The following is a 9,379-nucleotide window of genomic DNA, read 5'->3' as shown; positions in this document are numbered from 1 at the left end:
GCGGCGACGGCGGCGGCGGAGGGCGCACCGTTGAAACGCGGGGCCCCGTGGCGCCGGCTCGTCGAAGTAGCGGCGGTGGATCGGCGGAGGTGCGCTCGCCGGAGTTCACCAGTGAGAAGCATTCGTCGGGGCAGCGAGGAGCTCGTGCGCGAGGAAGAACGCGAGGAAGAGCGAGCGAAGCAGGGGCGCGAGGAAGAAGAAGTGCGGGGAGTGCTGCCTCGATCCCCCCCCCCCCCCCCGCGCGGCTTTTATAGCCGACCGCGGCGGACGGTTGGCCTCCAAGTGGCAGACGTGGCCACGTCGCCCGGATTTTCTGCGCCATAACTCCTCCCACGTTCGATGCAGTTACCAGAAACTGCCACACCACGTCCCCCACGACCGCACCGGATCCGGAGGAGACAGTGATGTGACCAGACGAACCGGCGGCAGAGCCCTGACGTCAGACCGGTCAAGTCGGGTGCAGGACCCGAGGCGGCGGAGACTCCGGCGCGCCGCGAGCTGGAGCCGGACATTAAGTTCAACTCGGCCCAAAACTTCCCCCGCAAGGCGGAAACATCGCCAAGACTTGTAAAAAAGCGAAAGCTGAAGAAGTGAAAATGGCGGCCGGCTAGGAGCAGCCGGCCGGAACGAGCCGGATGAGGGCGCAGCCGGCTGAATGGAAATTCTCAGTCGGCCCCTCCGAGTGCCGTCAAACACATTCAAGAGATCAAAAAGCCAGGAAAACCTGCCTAGGTCCTTCTAAACGCAGGACCTTGCCAGCTTCGGGGGCTAATGTCGGGGGGAAGACCCCGGGTAGGGCAATCGACGCGGAGCAGCCGGCTGACCACTGGCTGGCTCGCGGCAAAGGCCGGCTGAGGAGCAGCCGGCTGGAGCCGTGGCCGGCTGGAGCCGTGGCCGGCTGGTCCGGAAGCCGGCTGGCTCTAGGTCCTAGTCGGCTTGGCTACGGCTGCCAATACTATAGCTGGGCCGGCTTCTATAAGCCATATCCGACTGGGGGTTTGTACCTCAGACCGACTCGAGGCTGGCGAGTCTTGCACTAGAAGGAACCGGGTTGGTGATCCGGGTTCGCAAAGTCCACGCTGACTTCATCCTCCGTAAAGCGCGGGGCACTGTGGAGCAATAGTGCCACGCGCCGGACAGGCCATCATGGCACACGTCGATCCGTACTGGCTACAGTGGCTGATGGCGACAGGGACACTTCCTCTCCATACCGCTGACTTCGGCAGCCGGATGGGATGGGCCATGAGGCCTCAACGGCTCCTGACGTCAGTGCCTCGGGAAGGAGCGGAAGCCGGAGCCGGCCAAGCCGGCCAGTAGACTATAGGGTCTTATATGTAAAGTGTTGGTGCCTATATAAGCCGCACTACCCCCTCTCGTGCAGGGGATCGATCATTCTCACCTCACTTCCACCCTTAGCGCTGCCCTGTGAGAGAGACTCTTGCTTTCCTTAGCCTCCCAGGAGCAGCCGGACACAGCTCAAGGAGCAACATTGTATTGTGTGATCATCATATACATCCCTAGCAGGAGTAGAGGTGTTACCTCCATCGGAGGGCCTCGAACCTGGGTACGTCGCCGTGTCGCTCGTCCCCATACCCGCATCCGGATACCGCCGTGAGATCTCTTAGGAACCACCTTCGTTAGCCACCCTATGGCATATGCCGTGACGATACCACGACACTTTGTGACACTTGGTTAAAACATATGTATTGCGATGATATTCCAGGTAATCCAAGCTAATTAGGACAAGGTGCGGGCACTATTAGTATACTATGCATGAGGCTTGCAACTTGTAGGATATAATTTACATAACACATATGCTTTATTACTACCGTTGACAAAATTGTTTCTTGTATTCAAAACCAAAGCTCTAGCACAAATATAGCAATCAATGCTTCCCTCTGCGAAGGGCCATTCTTTAACTTTTATTGTTGAGTCAGTTCACCTATTTCTCCCCACCTCAAGAAACAAACACTTGTGTGAACTGTGCATTGATTCCTACATACTTGCATATTGCACTTGTTATATTACTTTACATTGACAACTATCCATGAGATATACATGTTACAAGTTGAAAGCAACCGCTGAAACTTAATCTTCCTTTGTGTTGCTTCAATACCTTTACTTTGAATTATTGCTTTATGAGTTAACTCTTATGCAAGACTTATTGATGCTTGTCTTGAAGTACTATTCATGAAAAGTCTTTGCTATATGATTCATTTGTTTACTCATTGTATTACCATTGCTTTGATCGCTGCATTGATTACATATGCTTACAATAGTATGATCAAGATTATGATGGCATGTCACTCCAGAAATTATCTTTGTTATCGTCTACCTGCTCGGGACGAGCAGAAACTAAGCTTGGGGATGCTGATACGTCTCCGACGTATCGATAATTTCTTATGTTCCATGCCACATTATTGATGATATCTACATGTTTTATGCATACTTTATGTCATATTTATGCATTTTCCGGAACTAACCTATTGATGAGATGCCGAAGGGCCAATTGCTGTTTTCTGCTGTTTTTGGTTTCAGAAATCCTAGTAAGGAAATATTCTCGGAATCGGACGAAATCAACGCCCAGCATCTTAGGATCCCACGAAGCTTCCAGAACACCCGAGAGGAGCCAGAGGGGGGCCACAGGCCCACCAGACACTACCATGGCGCGGCCAAGGGGTGGCCCGCGCCCCCCTGTTGTGTCGTCGCCTCGTTGACCTTCTGACGCCGCCTCTTCGCCTATATAAAGGTCCCTGACCTAAATCTTCGAGACGGAAAAGCCACGGTATGAGAAACCATCCAGAGCCACCGCCATCGCGAAGCCAAGATCTGGGGGACAGGAGTCTCTGTTCCGGCACGCCGCCGGGACAGGGAAGTGCCCCCGGAAGTCTTCTCCATCGAAACCGCTGCCATCTCCACCGCCATCTTCATCACCGCTGCTGTCTCCCATGAGGAGGGAGTAGTTCTCCATCGAGGCTAAGGGCTGTACCGGTAGCTATGTGGTTAATCTCTATCCTATGTACTTCAATACAATGATCTCATGAGCTGCCTTACATGATTGAGATCCATATGATGATGCTTGTAATCTAGATGTCATTATGCTAGTCAAGTGAATTTTACTTATGTGATCTCCAGAGACTCCTTGTCCCACGTGTGTAGAGGTGACAGTGTGTGCACCGTGTGGGTCTCTTAGGCTATATTTCACAGAATACTTATTCACTGAGTTATGATTTGAGTTGGATGTCTCTATGAAATTGTGGTGTGTTAGTACCTCCTATGAATGCTCAAAGTGACAGCGTGGGGTGTTCATTAGTACTTGGGAATACATCTTTAAGGTTTGCCTACATGATGAATTAGAGTTCGTTATCTTGCCAGAGAGTAATTCGGAATAGCATAGTGAAGTGCTTATATTTATATTCCTTTATGATTGCAATGTTGAGAGTGTCCACTAGTGAAAGTATGATCCCTAGGCCTTGTTCCTAAATACTACTATCGCTGCTTGTTTACTGTTCTATTGTATTTGTACTGTCCGCAATATTACCACCATCAACCACACGCCAGTCCTGGATAGCAAAGCACTTTTCTGGCGCTGTTACTACTGCTCATACTTATTCATACCACCTGTATTTCACTATCTCTTCGCCGAACTAGTGCACCTACTAGGTGTGTTGGGGACACACGAGACTTCTTGCTTTGTGGTTGCAGGGTTGCATGAGAGGGATATCTTTGACCTCTTCCTCCCTGAGTTCGATAAACCTTGGGTGATCCACTTAAGGGAAACTTGATGCTATTCTACAAACCTCTGCTCTTGGAGGCCCAACACTGTCTACAAGAATAGAAGCACCTGTAGACATCAGCCGCGCCGTGACCTCGTTAGTGTTCTAGACTCGCGTCTCTAGTACGGTCTAGCCTAGGACCAGCACAGTACCGTTGTTGAGCATACTTTCAATACTGCATCGCTATTTTGATAATTGTTGTTTTTGCTACCATATATTAGCCTTCCTACAGATCTACATATTGTCTCCACATGCTCTGTGTCGACACTTGGTAATCTCTTTGGCAATCTTTGGAGACGCTGATCCTTATTGCTTGCCATATCACCTTCCTCCTGTTTGGTAAGAACTTGTAAGAGCTTTGTATTTTGCTTGACGAATTGCGTGTGAACCACCATATTCCGTAGTTTGTAGGCATATGCATTTGTGCTTTTTGAGTACTAATCATGACAGGAACCACGACGGACGCTGTTGACCCGTCTAAGATGACGAACAATGAGTTGCATGCTCACTTCACCCAACTTTTAGGTGGGCATGCACACGATGTAGATGCGCACCTTGGTGACATTGACGCCAAACTCACCTATTCGCTGGACAAGATAGATGGCCTCGAGGCAGCTTTCAACTCCAAGCTCGATGCCAAGTTCCAGGAGGTGTTGGCTCGGTTACCGCAGCCTCGCGACAACGTGCGATGACGCGCATGCCGCGTTCCTCGTGCGCAGGTGCCTGCGGGTACCGCTCCTGCTGCAGCAGCCGCACCTGACACGCCTTCTGATCAAGGATACGATGATTATGGAGGGGACGAGGAAGATTTGGTAGATGTGAATGTGCTGAACGGCGAGGAGGTCGAACAACCTGCACCTGGTCGTGCACGGCAATACAACCGCAGCGCTCGCCCACCTCCACGACCGGTACGTGATGATGATCCTGATACATACCTTACTTGGGAATTGGAAGTAGAGCAACGCTTTGCATGTTTACGATATCCTGATCATTTGCGTGTTAGTGCTGCTACTTGTGAGTTCACAAATTTTGCATCTATTTGGTAGTCTGAACTTTGTAGAGTACATCATGCTAATATTCCTACTACTTGGGTTGGTTTAAAACTTGCTATGCGTACTCATTTTGTTCCTCCACATTATCAGCATGATTTGCTTAAAAAATTGTCTCGTTTAGAACAAGGAAAAATTCTGTAGAAGACTATTATCAAGAACTGCAAACTGGCATGATTTGCTATGGTATTGTAGAGGATAATGAAGCTATGCTTGCATGTTTCTTTGGTGGTTTGAATAAAGAGATTCAGCATATTTTAGATTATAAGGAGTACAACACTATTACTCGCTTGTTTCACCTTGCTTGCAAAGCTAGACGTGAAGTGCAGGATCGTCAACCACCATGGAGAAGAGCTAATATTTCGGCAGGTCGTACATCGTCGTGGTCTCCGTGATAATCAGTGCCACCATCTCGTGGGGCTGCACTAGCACCTACTACCTCCAAGTACACCGCGCCTGCATTAGGAGCACCACCTTCTGCTACTCCAACACCATCTGCTGGTCCTCCTCGGAGTTCATCTTTGATGGCCTCGACAGGGAAAATGCGCGACATTCAGTGTCGCAAATGCTTGGGTTTTGGTCACATAGAAAGAGAATGCAGGACCAAACGTATGATGTTGGTGCATGAAGACGGAGAATATGATTCTGCAAGTGACTTTGATGAAGATACATTGGCTCTTATTGCTGCACGTGATAGAGACAATTCTGATTCTGAGAGAGAGATGGAGGTAATGGAAGCTGACACTGCTGATCAGTACAAGAGCTTAGTTGCACAACGTGTGTTGATTGTGCAATTGAGCAAATCTGAGCATGATCGACGCCACAATCTGTTTCAAACAAGAGGCATTGTAAAAGAGCGAGCTATACAGATCATCATTGATGGAGGGAGCCGCAATAATCTGGCTAGCGCTGACACGGTGGAGAAGTCTCTACCCACAAGACAACGCACACATCCATATTACATTCAATGTTTGAGAGCACTCGGAAGCTCAAGGTAACAAGAACTACACGTGTGCATTTTACTATTGGTACATATTCTGATTTTGTTGATTGTGATGTTGTACCTATGCAAGCTTGTTCTTTGTTACTTGGTAGACCTTGGCAATTTGATAGAGAATCTATTCATAATGGTAAAACTAATCAATATTCACTTATGCATGATGAAAAGAAAATTGGTCTCAAACCTATGACTCATGAACAAATATTAAAAGATGATCTTGCTAGAGCTAGTAGAGTAAAAAACGAGGAGAAACTTTAGAGTGAAAATCAGATTGTTGCTGCAGATTTTATGCCACATAAGACTAATACTAAATCTGATTCGAACCATGCTACTGAAATTCGTTTGAAAAATCCTTGTTTTCTTGCTAACAAATCTGATATTGCTGAACTTGATGTGAACACTACTCAATGCTATGCTATTATTTGCAAACAAGTTCTATTTGAGGATATGCCTCCTTCTTTGCCACCTGCGGTTGCTAACCTTTTGCAGGAATTCATTGATGTGTTCCCCACGGATGTTCCACCTTGACTACCACCTATTCGTGGTATCGAACATCAGATTGACTTGATTCCAGGAGCTTCGCTGCCCAACCGTGCGCCATATCGTACCAATCCTGAAGAGACCAAATAGATTCAGCGACAAATTTAGGTTCTACAAGATAAAGGTTACATTCGTGAGTCTCTTAGTCCATGTGATGTTCCTATTATTTTGGTACCTAAGAAAGATAGTTCTTCGCACATATGTACTGAATGTAGAGCTATTAATAATATTACCATTCGATATCGTCATCCTATTCCTCTCGTTTAGATGATATGCTTGATGAGTTCAATGGTTCTATTATGTTCTCTAAAGTTGATTTGCGTAGTGGTTACCACCAGATTCGTATGCAATTAGGAGATAAATGGAAATCAGCATTTAAAACTAAGTTCGGTTTATATGATTGGTTAGTAATGCATTTTGGATTAACTAATGCTCCTGGTACTTTCATGAGACTAATGAACGGCGTTTTACGTGCTTTTATTGGATGATTTGTGGTGGTATACTTTGATGATATTCTGATTTATAGCAAATCTTTGGAGGATCATTTGGATCATTTACGTGTTGTTTTCAATGCTTTACGTGATGCACGTTTGTATGGTAATCTTGAGAACTGCACCTTTTGCACCAATCGAGTTGCGTTTCTATGTTGTTACTGCGTAGGGTATTGAAGTTGATCCAGCCAAGATTGAGGAAATTGAGAGTTGGTGTAACATCCCAAATTTCAAATCAATGAAGACAAGGAGTTTCCAATATTCAAAATTTAGAACCAACAAAAACTTTTATTTATGTCGTGGTATCGTCACTGCATATGCCATAGGGTGGCTAATGAGAGTGGTTCCTAGTATGGTCTACGGTGGTATCCGGATGCGGGTATGGGCACGAGCGACACGGCGACGTACCCAGGTTCGAGGCCCTCCGGTGGAGGTAACACCTCTACTCCTGCTATGAGTGTATAAGAGATACCACAGTACAATGGTGATCCTTGAGCTGTATCCGGCTGCTCCTGGGAGGCTAAGGTAGACGAAGGTCTCTCTCACAGGGCAGCTCTAAGACTAGAATGAATGAAAGGATCGTTCGTCCCCTCGCACGAGAGGGGTAGCACAGCTTATATAGACGCTGGCATAATACAAAGAAGTCCCTATGACCTACTGGCCGGATGGCCGGCTTCGGCTTCCCGCTCCTTCCCGAGGCGCCGCTGTCAGGAGCTGTTGGACGTGGAAGCCTTGTCTTGTCACCAGCCGAAGTCAGCGGTATGGAGAGGAGGTGTCCCTATCGCCATCGATGGTCTGTAGACGTACGGCGCGGCGTGAGCCATGATGGCCTGTCCGGAGGAGGCACTGTTGCTCTACAGTGCCCCGCACTTTACGGAGAGTGAGATCATCGTGGACTTTAGAAGCCGAATCACCTTTCCAGTTCCTTCTCCTGCAAGGCTCACCAGCTTCGAGCCGGTCAGGGAGACACAAACCAAGCCGGATATGGCAAGTTGAAGCCGGCATAGCCACAGCGCAGACGGCTATGGCCAGACCAGCGTGGACTTTGAGCCAGCTGGCTCCCAAGGCAGCCGGCCATGGCTCTAGCCGGCTGCTCCTCAGCCGGCCTTTGCCGCAGGCCAGCCGGCCTTGAGCCAGCTGCTCTCAGTCCTTTGCCCTACCCGGGGTCTTCCCCCCGACATTAGCCCCTGAAGCTAGCAAGGTCCTGCGTAAAGAAGGACCTGGGTAGGTTTTCCTGACCGTTAGTCTTTGATCTCGTAGATTGTATTTGAAAAAGCACATGAGGGGCCGGCTGAGAATTTCCGTTCAGCCGGCTGCACCCTTATCCTGCTTGCTTCGTCCGACTGCTCGCAAGCCAGACGCCGCTTTGTTACACGGATTTTTATATTCTTCATGTGTGGAGGCCGTTCCGCCTTGCTTAGAGAGTTTAGGACGGATTGGAGGAGGATGTCCGGCTGCGGCTGGGGCGCGCCGGAGTCTCCGCCGCCTCGGGCCCTGTGCCCGACTTGATGGTTTCTGACAGTGCCTGTTGTTCCCGTTTCGTCTGGTCACATCATTGTCCCTTCCGGATCTTTTGCGGTCGTGGGCGACGTGGTGTGGCCGTTTTCGGTAACTGCAGCGGTAGTGGGGGCAGTTAGGGCGCAGTAAATCCTGTCATGGCCCACGCCCACCACTTGGCCGCTAACCGCGTGTGGCAGGAGGGCTATAAATGCATGCGGGGCGGTACCGAGGCGGCCATCCCGCACACTTCTTCCCCGCGCCCACGCTCCTTCTTCCTCGTTCGAGCAAGTTTCTCGCGCCTCTGCGATTTCTCCGGCGACTTCCTGGCGAACTCCGGCGACCAACTGCGGCCACATTCCTCCGCTGAACCGCAGCCGTCCCTTCGCTGAGCTGGCGCCACGGGTCCCCGCGTGTCCACGGTACACCCTCCACCACCGCGCTCGCCGCCGTCCGGCGGCTCTTCCTCGCCTTTCGTGCTTTCCTGGTCTTCCTCTTCTTCTTCTTCCACGGCGATGGCTCCTCCAAGCGGATCGTGGGAGGGCTCGTACATGAGGGACGAAGACATCGCCCGTCTCGTGCACCTCCGCCGGATCGCCTCAGAGGTGATCACGCGAGCGCCTGGAGCCGAGGTGGAGCTGGCCCCGCTGCCGGCGAACGCGTCGTCTTCGGGGCACACTTTGACCGGGGGCTGGGCCTGCCGGCTTCGTCGTTTCTTCGGCGGTTCCTGGACTTCTTCGGCCTGCAGCCGCACCACTTGCCGGCCAACGCCTTCGTTGCGCTGAGCTGCTACGTGGCCTTCATGGAGGCCTATGCCGGCTTGTGACCGGAGGTTGACTTCTGGAGCCAGCTCTTCTACTTGAAGACGCAAACCACCGACGGCCAGATGCGAGCCTACGGTGCCGCCTCGATCTACTCCCGCACGGGCACGCCCTTCCCGAAGATCCCGACTGTGGACTCGGTGAAGAAGTGGCTGATGTCCTTCTTCTACATGCGGAACGACAACCTGGTGTTCGACCGGATCAA

The 9,379-nt window shown here is 50.3% G+C and overlaps 1 pseudogene; it reads left to right on the top strand.

The window, feature by feature from the left end:
* Positions 1–4,258: 4,258 nt before the first annotated feature.
* LOC139835582 (uncharacterized) lies at positions 4,259–9,179 on the top strand (annotated as a pseudogene).
* The last annotated feature ends 200 nt before the right edge of the window (positions 9,180–9,379 follow it).

The sequence above is a fragment of the Lolium perenne genome, chromosome 2, assembly GCF_019359855.2.
Source record: "Lolium perenne isolate Kyuss_39 chromosome 2, Kyuss_2.0, whole genome shotgun sequence".
NCBI lineage: Eukaryota > Viridiplantae > Streptophyta > Magnoliopsida > Poales > Poaceae > Lolium > Lolium perenne.
The sequence above is the reverse complement of the archived record's forward strand: the minus strand, read 5'-3'. Positions and strand labels throughout refer to the sequence as shown.